A 17751-nucleotide genomic window follows, 5' to 3' on the forward strand; every position below is an offset into this window, starting at 1 on the left:
TTGTGTGTCAAAGTGAAAACAAATATATTTATTTTCCCATTTTCTGATATGAAAGCACAACATGGCCTACCTACTGTACACTGATCACAAAGAACTAACCTTCACTAGTGTCTCATTGTATTTTTAGCAGCGCCCTCTGCAGGCCAGCCACGAACACCGAACAGCGTCGCCTAAAACGTTTCTCACTATTTGTTGGCCATTTATTAAAAGTTTCCTTCGAGATAACAATTAAAGAAAGATTTTTAATCCGGTCTTGAAATGTAAAAGCAAGATTAAAAAACTTCAACGATGTTTAAATAAGTGGAGGGATGGGTAGTTTACGTATATGACAATAAAGCTACAATATAATCTATTTAAATCATCAGAACAAGAGTATGAATTTTAGGGGGAAATGATTTTTAAAAGAATCCCTAAAACAGAAATGTAATTCTCAGACACATGAGATTAATCCCCAAATTCAGCTTCTGTGCATTATTTTATTTCCTAAAATAACATTTCTTAGAATGCAGCTGCTACATGATGCATTATGTCCTGGTGAGCTCAATTACAGTTCAGCATTTTAAGTTGTAACTGCTCTGTCGAGTCTTTTCTTTATTGGTGTTGAAAGCAACGCAGCAGCATTAAATCTGGAACAATGGACTCATATTAGTTTTATTGTGCCGCCATCCTCCTCTTGCTCCCACTTCACATCGTTTTGCTAACGGTTGGAGGAACGACGGAGGAAAGGGATGACGGATTGCTCATCTTGCCGTCTCCGCTTCAGGTGCAGAGGATGTTAACTGTGTGCACGAGTTCAGGATCTCTGGTGTTGTTTTGTCACAGGGATGTCGGAGGGTCACATGGAGGCAGGGAGCCATCGACAGAGATTTAGTATCGCCTCCCAGCAGCTGCCTCTGTTGCCTCGGGCTAGAACGGTCGCTCTCTCCTCAAAGTTTAAATCATTTTCTGTTTTTTGGCATCATTTTCTAAACTTTTAATGTCTAAAAAAACAATCTGGATTTCCACACATTTTATTTCTCGTTTTCTTTTACTGTGTAATTTTAGGGGGGAAAACAATAAAAGCCCATTTGACTTACTCACTTCAATTTAGATTTGTTTCTTCCAGCTTTTGAATTGTTCACCTGTTCTCACATTTGGACAATCTGTACAGGCATTATTGTGATGGTTTCAGAATAATAGATTGCATTGTACACTATTGTTTTTTAAATATTACTCACATAAAAATACACTATGCTGTAGTAGTATTCTTAAATGTAACATCAACAAAGTAAATATCCATCACTTTGTAGATAATTTATCCTTGGTCTAAATATTTTCAGTGACTTGAATAATCAGAAAACATAATTTGGGATTTTATATATATATATTATATTGTATTAAATGTATTATTAAATGTACTAAATGCTTTATTAAATCTTCCATTTCATCTCCGCAAGGTTCGGAGCTGTGATTGTGAACATTTAAATCTATATTTCTAATTTCTATAGATACTGTTTGTGAAAATCTTTTAAAATTAAAACACGAATTAAACAAAGAATTAAACAAATGGCAATAAAGTATCTGAATATTATTCGGATGAAATCAGCTTTTCTTTTAGAGGAATATTAACATGTGAAATGTGATTTCTCTGGTCAGACAGTATATTGTAATTGAGCACAAATTCTAATTCTTAAATTTAAAAAAAGAATCCTCTTGGTGACAGTGATGTTATTAATAGTTGTTTATTTACAATTTAAAGCTGATATTGTCTAAATTACTGTTTAAACCTAACCTTTTTCTAACTGACATTTCAGGTGTAACACTTCACTTCACACTTCAGTTGTTTCGGAGGATGACTGACTGCAGGCATATCTTACAGATGTTATAAATGACGTGTGGGTGTGTATGAGGCAAAAATCTTAATGTGCATGTTTTTAATCAGTCCTAGTATAACCTCTTGAAGCACGGAAAAATGGCAGAAGCATTAAAAACATAAAAGGGAAAAAGGGCAGTAATGAATTTAGAGGAAAATGGACATTAATGGTATTAGCATTACTCATGTTCCATATAACAAATTATTGAAAATTTGACAAGCACACCAAATTATCTCCTCATGGCTGACGGGAGTGTGGTGAAGTCCTCTCTACCTGCTGAGGAAAGACAATTTCAGCTCATTTTACTATTTTTAACAATAGAACCAACCCATTAAGACAAATTAATGTCATTATCAAGTCTCTATGAAAATGACAAATACCACCGTTTCGAGCAGCTTTAGAGGCTATTGACAATAATGAAATTCGCTGTACAGGTACTGAAAAGAAACACTCCAAGTAATTATTTTCTAGTAGCTTGTTTGTCTGCCATCCGTTCATTTGCTTTCAGCTCAATTATCTGACTCTGTGAGCATGTGGAGGCGCATAGTGCTCTGCGGCCCACAGAGCGAGGGCCCTAATTGGGCAATTACCGTTCTGTTTCGGGGCTTTTAGCTCCAGTGGAGAGTGGAGGGAGACCGCGGTGTGTAAAACCATGAGGACCTTACATGCACAAAACCACACATATGCACTGTTTAAACAAAAACAAAACCCCGCGTCCTCTATACACACAACACAGACCTATATGGTGCAGCTTCAGCGCAGCTCGTGCAACAAACACTAAAAACATAAAAGTGACACAAGCCGCATGCCAAAACACCGTCCTTTCAGTGACACATAATGTAGGTGCAACACCGAATGATGTGTAACTTTTCAAACACCTCATGTACATATGTATTCTTACAGGTTTCCCTTTAAACAACATCTCATCTGAGTAATCACCAGCTATAAATAGTTGAGAGTGCTTACTGTATAACCCTGCCGAGTATTTTTTTTGGGGGGGGGGGGTGTCAACAGTGGGTACCACTTTAAAGTGTAGTGCGTCATCACCAAGCTGGAAACTACAAGACTCATTTCAGAGCTTAATAATCAGGCTTCAACAATGCTTTTGCCATTCGCAATAAAGTCAAGTGCAAGTAAGAAAAAGTCAAGAAACTTTGTGATGGATTCCTCTGTCACCACATCTAAAACCTGCACAACTTTTTGGACACCACAGAAACACAGAGAGCGACAAAATGAAAGGAAAGAACTGACTTAATGAGCGGAGAAACATAACGAATGCAGACGGTTCCACGCAGGATACGAGGGGTCAGGAATCAGATGATGTTTCCTTCACAGTCTACAGATGTGTTGGTTAGCACTCTCCACCACCATCTCAGAAACACCAAATGAGGGGAATATATTTTAGAAGGATAGTGTTCATCCCCCCACAGACTTCAAGAACGCTTTAAGAAGACATGTTTCCTTTAATCGTGTTCCCCTTTTACTCTATTACAAAAGCAACCAATCAGAGTATTGTAGGGTGGATTAAGTTGGAATCTTCCTGCGCCAGAGTCAAAAAGTATATTGCGACAGGAAAATGATCACAAAAATCGGTCTGAAAGACTGCACAAATATTTCTTTGAGTTATGTAAAAAAAAGTTAAGCTATAGCTTCTCCTGTAGCAACATGTCAACTGGAGATTGATAGGGCTAACAGAAACATTAAATCTGACTGAATAATGGTAATCCAGATGATCAGACCAGAGAGACTCTGCAGTTTTGTTCAGAATCTGCATTTCTCTAAAGTTCTATAAACAGCTGGAAATGTCATCAGCGGCTCCTGGGCTGTTTTGGAAGGAAATAAAAAGGGATTTGATTTGATTTCACCGTCTCATCAAATCAAATATTGTTGGTACTATAAATATACAGTTTGATAATATCAAATGACATTCTGGGTGTAGCTGGCCTCATGTTTGTGACGCTCATCCCTAGTAATGTGCAAAAAACAGCAGCAAATTCTAGACTTTAAACCTATGAGATAAAAGTTGGCACCCTGACCCCCCCCCCCCATCTCACCCTCCTCCTCACTAATTTTCATATTATCCCTGTGCTGTGCGCTCTCCCCCTCACTTTAACATTCTGTCACGCGCTCCCTGGATCATGTAGCTTGTGTTAATTAAACCCTCTTTCAGATAATTTTCTTGCTCAAGTGGCCTCAGTGCAGCACCCATTAGGCAGAAAGCTCTGTTATCTGAATTTCCAAATGTAGCTCAACATTTATTAAAGTGAAATTCATCCAGTAATTGCCCGCCTCAGTATGCCCCATGTCTCCCTCTTACCTCCAGGGCCACCTGCTCAGAGACACCTCCAACTATTTACCAGCATGACGCAGGGTAATTAGACCTCTCCGACCCCATCCACTAAGAGCCCGGTAATTGCGTTAATAAAAAAAAATTAACAGCAGCAGCATGAGGATCATTCGGTAAAAATACCCTGTAATGAAGCATTAGCCTTGATTTTATTTGGATTAAAAACAGCTATAGGCATTTAAAGGTTACAATGTCTCCTAAAAAAAATATCAGAGGAGAAAGTTGTTTTTTTCCCATTAAATCTCTGCAGCAGACTAAATGAAATTGGAGCAGAAATATTTAAGAGTTCCTCATAACTCTGCAGCGATGGTACTTTTTCATGTGAAAATGTTTTTCAGACGTATAAACGACGTTGTCTGCTTTATAGCAGAAAGTAGGGAGCAAACAACAACAACAACAATGCATGCAGGTGCACAAATTAATTGATGATGTGGCCTTTAGCTTGGCATGGTGTGTCTATCAACACCGTTTGGTTATCAACAGCCTGCACTTTATTTCTTTTGAAGGAATTTGTCCTGCTCCACATTATCCAATGTTCAAAAAACCTGATCATGTCATCAGCCCACTTTTCAGAACGACTAAATAAAATCACTTCCTATTGTAATAACATGTATCTACAGTACCAACTGTATATGCACTCACACCAGTTTAACCATTTAACAGAAGGTTCAATATCTTTCATAGACTCAATTTGACTAAATTTGTTGATTTAATTCGTTGATTCGGTCCATTTTCTTTTGTCACTATGCACTGTATTATGGCAGAAATGTGTATTATCCGGGACTGATGTAACTGCGGGTTTAGTGGTGTTTGATGTAACTAATTGGTATTCAACTTAATATCAGTAAACTTGGACCAAAGCTACATGGTCTGTTATGTAAAGTCTCTTTTACTGCACTTTGATGGATGATGATCAGTTGTTTGCTAACAGTTTTGAGTAATATAACATAATTATCTTACAAGTGCCACTAAGACAATATGGTGCTTCGTGATAGGCTATAAGTTATTTTGATTATTTCACATAAGTGTTACACGTCTAAATTGAATCTGAGTTAAAACCAGATTGTGTCATGAAGCATTGTACATGTAAATAAGTAAATTCATCACTAGTTGTATTAGGCTAGAATAAAGTACGAATGACTTAATGAAAAACTACTAAGTTTGATCAGCACTTCATAAACTTGCCAGACTGTGTGAGATGTTTTAAGATAATCATCTATATAGTGACATCCAATGGACAAATAGTGCAACTGCAGTCACTCTGTGACGAACCTGATTACCGACAGAATATCCCGTCAGTCTGTTAAACTATTAGTAATAACTCACTGATACACTCAAAGCGCTGCCTGAGTTGCTTTTGACTGCACCTCCAATCTGTTACTGTTATTACAAAGTTGGAGTTACAAAAAGATATGCAGGATTTTGTTAAACCTATTGATTGCACTGTAGCATTTGAAAAAAGATGAATTTCAGCTAACTTTTTCAGAATAAGCTCTGGTCATTTACAAGTCTGGTGTCATTAACACGTTGTGGTAAAAATCTCCTCTTTGAATGTGTTCTCGCTACGTTACGCTCGCTCTTGACAAGACTAAGCTGCATGCCCTCCTGGTTAAATCCTGTTCTCTGCATGACCATCTAAGGTCTCTGAGAGTTCAGCTGGGACACGACTAACTTTAAGTTACATTTTGTCTAATTACCTGGTAATGAAGCATACCTGAAGCTCGATAACTAGAGCAGCCTTTTAAACTCAGATACAATCAAGACTAATGCTTCATTAGCATATGAAGGTATTTGTACATAATGATCCTCACACTTCATTTAACATCAGTCCTGCAGCTCTCGACAGGCTGCCTGTGGTTTCTCACGTCAAATTGAAACCCCCCCAGTGCTCACTCATCAATGCTCCACACAGTTGATTTTCGCCTTAACAAGACAGTCATTCACTTTCCTCTGTCATATCCCAGGAATTCGTTACAGTTTCAAGAGAGAGGAGAGGCAGAGGGAGAAAAAATTGCGGGATTAATACGAGACAAAAGGTCACCAGTCAGGCAAAGATGACTTATTGTGTTGATGCTCAAGTACGCGGTTGTTGTAAAACAAGGAACAATTATGTAGTTGCCCCCTTTTTACACCTTTCTCTCATGCAGTCATCATGGTCACCCTGCTGAGAACCAGAGGCAGAGAACACAAACATCCATTTTTAAAGTCTCTACATATTGATATTAAATGTATTTCATTAGTTTATAAAGCACTTAATGGTCTTGCACCATCTAGTCCTCTGACTTACAAGGTATGAACCAGGACATAGTCTTTTAGGTGTTCCTATAAGGAGAGAGCTGAAGAAAAAGTTTTAGGTGAGCCAGCTTTTAGTTTTTATGGTCCAAGCCGCCCGAGTACCCAGAGATTAGCTGAAAGTGGTTTTTATTATGCCACTGCACCGGCGACACCCGTGGCCGGAGGCATTATGTTTTTAGGTTGTCCGTCGTTCCATCCGTTCTAGTGAACGCGATATCCCACAAAACACGTTTTTTGACCATAACTCAGGAATTCCTTATTGAATTATGACAATCTCACAGAAATGTCTAATGGATAAAATGATGAAGTGATGACATTTTGGACAGACATGGATGTTAAACTGCAACTTGACTGGTTGGCGGAGACATACGACCACGAGGCGGCAATTCCAGTATTATTATATACTTTTATTGTATTCTTGTTTTCAATATTTCATCTATCATTTCAATTTTTATCATTTAGTTTTTTCTTGTGCATTGGTCTTACAATGATTTACCGTTCATCTTTGAACTGCGTAACTATCAGCTTGTCAGTACCTGCAGAGAAATGTGAATTGCACTAACTTGTATAAAAAGCGCTATACAAGTAAAGTTTGTTTAATTGATGTTTTGTTCAGTCCAGGACACAAGTGTTTTGGTGCCGTTGGTGGCTCTGGATAATATATCAGGTAACCAAACCTGCAACTCATTAAAGATGTGGTGACGACTGAACATATGATACAAGTCAGCATCAGACTTGTAATGTGCCAGCTGTGAACAATTCATCTTTTTATCTATTATTTATGAACTATCTTGAGAAGGTCATCTGCTTGTCGTGGTCCCTTTATCATAAACATCTTTAAAAAGTTACAAACAAGATTAATGCGAGATCAATGACAGTTAGATTCTCATTTTGTCTGTGGGAAATGTATCTCTTTTTATGCGTATCTTTGTTGAGGCACAGCACTGTCCCCCTGTTCAGTTTCTTTGGTGAAATGGTTGAATAGAGAGCTGGGCCGTGGCCTCACTCATTACCAACTGGCTCCGTTAGTATTTACAGCATCATGGCAGGTCGACCTCACAGTATTCATATAGCTTCACACCTCAGACCCATTCACTGTTAGAAAACAAACACAGGCTGCATTGGCCCCCAATAAAGAACCGCTTCCTCTGAAAAGATACAGAAGGTTTTGTGGCTTGACTCATCTTTTCTGTTGGTGTGTTGCAACAATGTGAGATGCAGCAGAATCCAAACGCTAATTGGGAAATGAGGAAAATCGCCTTTCCCATGTTGAATGCTCTTTCGGGCATCTTTTTATTTCTGATCGGTCAACCATGCACAATCATCCACCTGCTACCTCTAAATGATGGACTTTTTTCTTTTCAAAGATTCTTATTAAAGGAATTGAAAAGGGTTTGTTAAAGATGTGCACTTTGTGCCCAACAGCTCGGAAAGCACTGCGAGGCCACTGGGGTGCTGGATTGTTGTGTTTGATGGACTATAAAAAATGTAAACACTTTAGGGAATGCTCTATAATACAGAGTTGCTTTGATATGAAAAAAGATCACAATTTAAATAAGTCTCGGCAATTTAGCAAGTGATACAGAACATGGAACAAATGCAGCATTATGCTTTAAGTCTAACATTTGAAAGTAATCATGTAGCGCTGTGATTAAAGTATCTTGTTACTAAAGAATCCCAAAAATGTGTAATTCAACTAATTAAAAAAATAATCTGAATTTAAAAATAGTCTCAATATAGCACGCTACATTTAATCATAATGGAAATATTTCAGTTGATTTATGGCTGTACTGAGAGCTAAATTAATTCTGATGCTCTCTGAGTCTCAAACCAAACTTCTCTACAAGCGTCAACCTACATTTTCTACAAACTATGAAGCACAACTCTGGAGGAGAAACTAAGTGAGAAGACACCTGTGTGACGAGCAGGTGATGGCGCTTCATTTAAAACAGTTGTTAACGCACTCCACTCCACTGCTTGAAGCTGAGGTTAAAGCCAAAGAAGAAAGCAAAGATTAGACTACCTTTGTGTCGAGCAGCATTAAACATATTTATCTTTTGCTGTTCATTTCACTGTGAAATCTTTGGAATCACTGTTTCTAAAGACCAATGAGTGAGGCTTGTCATTCAACCCGCCTCACGGAAAGTTTACCGACATTTGGAGTTCCGAAAAAGTGGCAAAATCGCAGCCCGGCGAATTATCAACTGTAAATGATAAAATAAGATAACGTGTTTAAATGTTTGTATTTCAAAACATCCAAGTTAAATTAACAATAGCCTCTTCATTCAAGCCTCTAAAAAGGGCTTTTTTCCTTTGAAGGCCAGGCTGAGAGAAACAATTCTGTCAGACCCCCAGCCTCAGCAAAGGCCTACAAAGGGCCATTTCTGAAAGGACGAGGAGTTCTGAGAAATAATGGAAAAGCAAATGTTGAGAAATGAGAGCTTAGAAGACTAGAAATTGTTATAGAATCTGTAGGGATAGTATTAAATGACATTCCCAGGAGAGAACATGAAAACAAAAGGCCAGCAGAGAGGGGCATCGGCTGAGGTCAAATTGTGTCAACCTGAGTTACGTTCAGATGAGCGCACTGAAGTTGACCTGTGTACCAAGTGTAAGCCTGCACCGGGCTGTTTAAAAAGCCCGCTTTCATTCCACTCCCTTGATGTCATTATATCTCCAGTGGGCCATGTGCCTTTAGTTGACAGCCTCCTGGTTTGACGACATTATTTTTTTTTCTAAGCCATCCATCGGTGAAAGCGTCCCCAAATTGGCCACATTTGTGAAATGGCACATTTGTGATCTGGCAACAAATTAGGCCATTCATAAATTTGGAACAATGAGAAGAATTCCTGTGTTTGGACTATAACTTTCAATGGCCTGTTTCAGTGAAAGGGCGCAGACATAAATGACTGCGTATGGAACAGTTTAGATTGCTATTACAATCTGTAAAAACAAACCTTGTTACATGTCTTATACTCTTTATAAACGGAGTCTGCATTCGCAGGCAATGCAACAAGGTTTTGGTATTAGAAGCATTCTGGTTTCCAAGTAGCATTGACCAACTCGAGCAGGCTTTGGTCGAATGCAGGTAAACAGTCCGTGTGAAGAGCAAAAGAGGCCGAATGCATTGTCCGAAATTGAATCTGGGAACCCACCAGCTATTGTCTGATGATGATTTAGCTCCTTATTGGTTTAAAATGTAAATTGGCACTTTTGAAAACAATCCGGTCGTACACATCGTCTCTCAACTCCAACTCTAGCCTCGCATCTCAAGTTACTAATTGGACTGTAAACAACGAGGAGCGCACGGAAACGGTTCAGAGTTTGCACGTCTTACAATGTTTTTCTTATTCTTTTAATGTTCAATTAAGATGCTATTGGTGTTCAATAAAGAGCCACAATAACTGTCTGTCTAACTCCAGTCTATCATGTCAATCACCTGATCATATGGACAGCTGTTGCGCCTCATCAACACAACGAGGTCCTCTTTCATTGGAGAACAAAAAACTGATCCAGCTCCCAAAAAATAAAGGAAACATGTACGGAACGACAGATACCAAGTATAGTGGAAGCACTGGCTGGCAGACAGAGGTTGCACCTGTGATAATTAAAACTGTTGACATCTCATTATTCTAATGGGCATGTATAGAAATGCCAAACACTCTCAGCTACTGTTATTTATCGCTACCGTGGCCTAAATAAGAGAAGACAGACGCTTGCCTAGAATATTTGGCCGGAGCTTCAGAGACAAATATGAATACTTTTCTGGTTTTATAAGACATGATGATGGCATGTGTTGAAGTGAAGGATATCATCAAATTACAAATATACTGTATATTACTTAAAATCAATATTTCAGTTAAAAATGCATAAAAATAACAAATGCAGCTCTGAATCAGCTGACTGAATGTGTCAACCTGGCCTCAGAGTTTACTCTCAGGCCAAAGAAATTCAAGATTTTCACATTTTTCACAGATGGTTTGCTTTGCTCATGTTGCAAGACATAAAACTATTATCATATATAATCACTTTTATAATTTATAGACCAGAGAACCATATGGTGAATAGCCAAAGATTTCTCCTATTTTTTTCCCATCTCAAACTTTCAGTAATACCAATTTAGCTGTTAAGTGCAGGAGGTATAATGTATTGTGGTTCACACATTGACCGAATCCCTCTTTGCCAGGTGTTTCATGCCTTAACAAATAAGCCACAGAACATATATACATTTATATTCATAACTCCAGTAGCTGAGGTTTACATACACTTTACAGATTATCTTAAATACCAACGATTCAAGACAGATCTTTCATTGCATCAAGACATGTACAGTAGTCTACTCAAAATTCAGTGGGACTCTTAAATATTGTGCATTCTATTAGTCTAAAAAACGTCTTGCAAAAAAATGTATAATTTAAGCGACTCAATTTCCAAAGAGTCTAAATTAAATTATATGAATGTATTATAAAAGTAAAAAGAAGAACTGTATTGACTCTTACTGTTATTAGTATATTTTTCTGAATCAACATGTAGTACAAGAAGACAGGAAGTGATGGTATAATAAAGGAACATTTCCACCTGATAATGATGCCCAATTCATTAAGTTAGATATCCACCTTGTGGTTAGAAAGCAGTACTACACCATTTACTGTTTTTTGAGGCTGCACGTCAGCATGTGGACATATTTTGCATATTTATCATCCAACAAACTGAGTTCTTGGTGAATATTGCCAACAAATATAATCAAAAAAATATTTATCAGTGGCTGCCATCTTGTATTATAGTCAATGGATCTAAATACCCAACTCAACAAGGAAGATATTAAATTATTACAGTGTAAATGTTACTGTTGCCTCATAGGCAAAACAGATCAGCAACACATCTTCAATCACAGTTATTTTGCAACACTGATCTATTCTGCTGGTGTGCAGGAAATTAGACTTTCAAATCGGCATGTCTCTCATATTAATGTTGAAAAACGGACGGCATTAAATGCTAATGAAGCACATAGATAAAGATGGTGGCTCCTGCTCTTTGCTTTGATGTAATGTCTTGTACCATTTGTAATTTGGTTAATAAATGTTAATGGCTACACGATCTGCTGTGACACACTCAAAGCAATCGTCGCCTCTTGAGTCGAACAAACATTTCATTTGTTAGTCCTCCGAGACAGGATTAGGGCAACATTTTGGCTCTTGGGCTCAGGAAACCCAGGATTTCACACTTAGTCTGAAAACATGGCGGCTGTTCCAGATTCCTTAAATTGACATTTTGATCAGACGAAAGCAGAGTCTTGTTTGTTTTACGACTGAGTGAACACAAAAGTTACTCAAGTTTACTTTCCTACACTAATCTAAGTTGGGCATTAAATAAACTACTCACTCGCCCCTCTTTATATCTCTTTATATCTCTATTAGAATTGAATTGCTTGAAACTCTCAGAGGCCTCGTGTGGCTGCACTTTATGGCCTCGTCTACTTTGCAGAGATACTGTCCTTTCTTACCGCCGCCCAACACACACGATGAGATTCCTCGGCGCACACAGTCACACAGGCTTTTAGACACTCATTAGCCCCGACTAATACAATAAGTGTCACCTTCTATTACATGGTGCTGGGTTGGATATCAGGATTGGAAACCCACCAAATCTCCACACAAGGGGCGCTACCCCCTCATGCACGGTATTGTCTTTCAGCCACAATGTCGAATTGTTTTCTCTTAGCTCTTTCAAGTCTAAAAAGGTTGCATAAATGTGGAAACTGAATATAGTTACATGCACAAACTGAAAATGATATACATTACAAATAAACAATCTTATAGACTATCTTTGAAGAGGAAAGTTTGCACATTCCTTCGTCGTGTGGATCTTCATGTTAACTTTGGGTTTTGTTTCAGCAGCAGGCAGCTGTTTAAGGATCCACCGCACCACCCCCCCGCCCTATTCAAGCCCTTTGTCTCGCAAATGAACAGCACATGCAGAGTTGTAAAAAATCTTAATTAAGACTCCTAATTCTCTGTGCCGTCACCAGACCAAGGCTGTGCGCTCACGTGAAGCGCGGCTGAACACAGCATGGTGGTAAATGGTGTTGGACAGGGACCGGCGTTTTTTTCTTGGCTTTCACAAAACAGGGTGCAAGGAACATTCGCCCACAATCTTCAAATACAAAAAAGGGTTTAAATCAGTTAAGTTAAAATATTCTATTGGCTGTATCAATTGTTCTGCTGAAAATATGGTGTGAAATTGGGTTGGTTTCTGCACATTTTATATTCAAATAGCCATTTGAGTAACTAAACTATTTTTTTTCGAGAAAATATGGAGTTTGAGTAAACATGATAATACATTACTTTCACATTTTTCATTGGTGGTGTTGGATCTTAACAACAAACACGCTATTTCACTTCTACAGTCTAGGAGAATCAGATAAATAGTTTTCATGCACATGTTAATGAACGTTCCTCATTATGCTGAGAAGCTACAGTGTGCTCTACATCACCACACACATGTAAAAATGTGAAGTGACAAGTGTTTGCCACTGTAGAGGTGATTTCAGCTCTGGGTTTTGTATGTAGCCCTTTGGTTCGGAGGCCTCTCCCTCTGAGCGGTGGCAAAGGGCATGTGGTCCTCTGCGTGCAGCAGATGCCCTGAAGAAGACTTGCGACAGATGAGTCGAAAATAAGCGTGACATGTGTTAAACAGGCGAAGCCCCGCAACACTGACATTTGACAAGATGATGGGCGTAGGCAATCATTATTGTCTCCGCTTAAGCAAGCAGTAAATATTCAGGGCTGATTTCTGTGAAAGCAGAAGCCATAATACAAATCAGCCTGAACAGATTTTCATTAATGATTGAGGCGATTGAACAGATCGCAATCACAGTCAAACACGGCGGGCCGGTAAAGTGAGATCTAGTGATTAAATGTGCAAATGGCCTTGTGGATCCATACTAAAGATTTTAAGACAACTATTAGTCTAATTTTAAAATGGTTTCAATAATAACTTTCTGATTTAAACTGCAGGTGTCTGAGTTCATGGATTCTTTCCTTTAGCCACTTGTACTCGTCTCCACACCCCAACAGACCTTCGACCTTGGTCCTTCCTGCCTGACAAAGGTGCCAACGATGGGGAGTTAGGCATGGGGAGGAACATGCCAAGGAGGTGCCCCCTCCTCCCCTCCCCCCTCTACCCACCCTCCAGAACCATTTGGACCACAGGGAATGGGTTAATCACATTAGAGGCCCAGAAGAGAGATGGGAAGTAGACAGTACCGTGACAGCCGGGGTAGCACTGGCACGACTAATCCCGTTAGGCCGAGGAAAAAGGGGGACGCCATCGCGCCTACAAGGCTGAGAAAGAAAAAAACATTTTCCCAGGAATGAGTTCACCTGTATGGTAACACAGAGAAGTTGGCCTGTTGATGCCTATTAGAAGAAACAATTGCACTTGGCACATACAAATGTTTTTTTCATGCTGGGCACCACTTTATTGTCAGCGCGTGAAAAAAAAACCCCAGCAGCAGACAGTGGCATCGCATGAGATCCTCTTTCATGCCACGGTGAAGCAGTCCCTTTCAACCCGGTGCTATCAGTCTCCCAAACAGTGAGAAGATGGGGAGGGGTGCTGTAAGAAGGATAGAGCTTACTTCATCTGCCATTGTAAGTGCACCCGAGTTCAACCTTAATGTAAACCTTTGCAGGCAGGATATGAATAGGATGCTCTCTATAAAAATATATCCTGCTGGTTAATCCGGCAGATGGCCACAGCGGCGGACACTACAAGCGCGGCTGGCCACTGCAGGGGTAACGGGGAACGTCCGATCAGCAGCCACTTGTCAGCCTGGGGAGATGTGGAATCAAGATTCTTAACTCCCCTTAGCAACGCTGGGAAACAGAGCCGTCAGTTTGGATCCATCAAGTTTCTACTTAATCTCGTCCGCCACTTTTTTCTCTCCATTTTCTCTTTTTTTTTTTGTATCTTCCCCTTTTGTTGTGGGGATTAAGCCAAGTGGTAAAACAGTGATTTAATGATCTTTCCATGGCTATGTGCACCACTTAAACCATGAGACAAACAAGCTGAGGCATTCTAAGAGTCACCCCCTCTAAAGGCGGCTGCTAAGGAACTGTGAGGCTTTTGATACGGCATTAAGCTCTGGCTGATTATTTTTCCCACTGTCGTGGGATGTGCCGCGCTCTGCTATGGGAAAATTGAAGGTTTTGAGTTTTGTAAAGGCCCATTGTAAACAAGATGAGAAGAAAACAGTTGGATAATTATTTGATGATCGCTTTAGAATAACAAGTTATGGTGAATTTGAATGATTTGTTTATGCAGGAGAGAAGCGCTTGTGTTTCATTATCACAATAGAAAATAATTTGAAAATGAGATGCATAAAACTATTTTTACAGACACAGTTGTGGTTAATTATTTCAATTAATTGAATACACTTTCGTGATAAACAAACTCCCAAACAATACATGTGATACAGTTGAAGTCCCCCCAAAAAAAGCTAGGAAGTGGACATTGAATTGTTATTATTAATATCATTATTGTAGGCAAGTTCAAGAATGAACTTTGAGGCTTAGCTTTTTGGCCACAAGGATGAGAAGTTCTAAAACTATAAGTGCACAGGATGAAATGATAACAGTTATTGAGATAACATGAAAGAGCAAACTCCCTCCGCTTATGAAGACCATGTGAAATGGTTGAAAGCTCTGAAAAAGGCTAGGACCTTGATTTGGAATTGTTTAGTCATATTCCCAAATACCACAGGAAAATGTGTTTAAATGGAACTATATTCACATAAAGTTTTAAAGATTTTGAAACGTTTTTATAAACGCGTTTATGGATTATTCGGTTCTTTCAAAAGTTCATGTCTTACCTGTGACGTCTGGTTGTCTGAGGTGGAGAGTAAGACTCAAGTGCTGCTCCGTAACTTCATCGCTCACACGGCTGATCAGCAGCAGGATCTATTCAAAGAAGAAACATATTCATTAAACCTCTTCGTGAAAGCCTCATATCATAGGTAGCCTAACAAATCAATGAAATAAACACATTACATAGACCGATGGGGCAGCTCCTGTCAAAATTGAAAACGTATTTATAGAGATATGAATCCTATTGGGCTGCTTACAACTGTCTTTAATCACATACTTAGTCATGTTTACAATCATCTAAAAGGACAGTATACGTATATAACTCACAGATAAACTGCTCATTCACTTGTGCTATACCAACAATAACCAAAAGATGGCACCAAATGAAAAGTGAAGGTGAAGAGTATCAGCTACAGATGACAAGTAGTGTAAGTTTGGCACCTAATGACAGATACAGTAAATAGATAAGGTAAATACTACAGCCCTGTGTCATTTTATGATTTAACTTTCCTTTTCAGGGAAGTTTAAAGGAGTGCTCCAACCATTTAGTATTTCCATAAAGTTAGGTGACTCACAAAGGACAGATAAACAAAAATGTCAAAATCAAAACAGAGGAGGCTGAGATGTCCTGACTTGTAGTCCGTAGTATGGATCAAGCACAAACAATGCTCCAAACTACACTTCCCATGTTGCAATTTATACCGTGAACCTTAATTACATTATATATCATCATCAGGGTTATTTTTTCAGATTCTAGAGAGCTCCCTCCAGAGCCACAGAAGACATACAAGTACTCTTTGTGGCAAGTAAACTAAACTTTAACTGAACTTCAATAAATTGCCGGTAAACGAGCATCAGGGCTGTTATGGAGACCTACTTTATAACTCCAAAGACTAAAGCTGAATGAAATGTTTCATGACTGCCAGACATGTATACCTCAAGTAAAGGGAACCTGAATCTCTTCTTCACCTGTGGGTGCTCGTCTGATTATTCCCTCTTTGCCAATGCATCTCTTTAAAAGTAACTCAGGATTTCAACAAAGAAACTCCACAACACTTTCTTTTGATACAGACACACAGCGCTGAATGAGATTATAATTCTAACCTTAAAGCTAAACATGAAAGAAAAACGTGAGTGTTAAGGATTTACACTGATGCTCATGACACAGCTCAGTGTGTGAGTACGAGGCTCACTCACTGGGTAATAACCGACAAGGCATTGGCAGTGATCGGTATGGAGTAGGACTAGAAAGCCATAATAGCAGGACAAATATCAGAGGAGAGGCCGTCTGGGCGTCTGTGCGTAATGGATGATAGAGGTGTTAGTGTTTGGGCCGGTGCGCAGTAAGTGGGTAAGCTGGTGGTGTGATACCAGCAAGGTCAATGATGGTGATAATGGGGAGGGTAAGCACTCTATTGGGGTTAATACTTCTGAGCTGGCCAAGAGATTATGGCACTGTATAAAATATGGAAGACCCCTCAGGGAAATGCTTCGCTCCTATTGCTCAACAGCAAACTGACGTCATCAGGAGTACATGTACCAAAACAAAACAGTCAGAAATAGAGAATATCTGAAGTGTTTTTTTCACCATGACACTGACATTCTGTAATCTGTTTTGTTGTATGATACGTGTACTGTGTGTACGTTAAAATAAAGCTTTGGAGCTACAATGCAACGTGAGGATGCTCTTCTGTTTCTTTCACTGTATTTAATGAGAAGAGTATGCAAGTCGTTTTCTGCATCCTGATTAAAGTCACAAGCTCAAAGTGACAACAGAAAGTCATCAAAAGCTTTTGTTATCGCTCCAGTTGAAGCTTGTCTTCATGAATCCCTGCCTTTTCATAGTTGAACATTGAACATGCTTTTTTTTGCAGAGAGTTAGACAAATGGATGCCTCTCTCACGCCTGTATGCTAAAGTTAAAGTGGAAGCCGGTTAGTTTATCTTATCTTAAGGACCGGTGGAAACAGCTAGCCTGGCTCCTCTCCAGAACAGCCTCCAGCAAAGTCTCAGAGAAGCCAAAATCTGTGTACACCTTTAACTTTCTCTTGATTTTCTAACTTGTATTTTGTGGGTTGTACACTTCTTGTTTTCATCCACTGTCCCTTCCACCCCTCTTCCCTCCCTTTCTCCTTCCTGTAATGCACTTTGTAACTTATGTGAAAAGTGCGATGTAAATTAACTTGTGCCTAAATCCCATCACCAATGGAGATGACATCCAGATAGTTGCATTAAACAATGTCTCTGTGAAACAAGCAATACTGTAACTGTAACGTAATGAGTATAGTATCAGGGCGTACTAAGATTTAAACTCTCATATCTGGGTTACACTAGTCCCTCCCACAATCCAGATGATGCCATCTGTGAGAAAAGAGCAAATCAAGTGTTGT

This window comes from Anarrhichthys ocellatus, unplaced genomic scaffold, assembly GCF_004355925.1.
Source record: "Anarrhichthys ocellatus isolate YVR2014 unplaced genomic scaffold, GSC_Weel_1.0 scaffold46, whole genome shotgun sequence".
NCBI lineage: Eukaryota > Metazoa > Chordata > Actinopteri > Perciformes > Anarhichadidae > Anarrhichthys > Anarrhichthys ocellatus.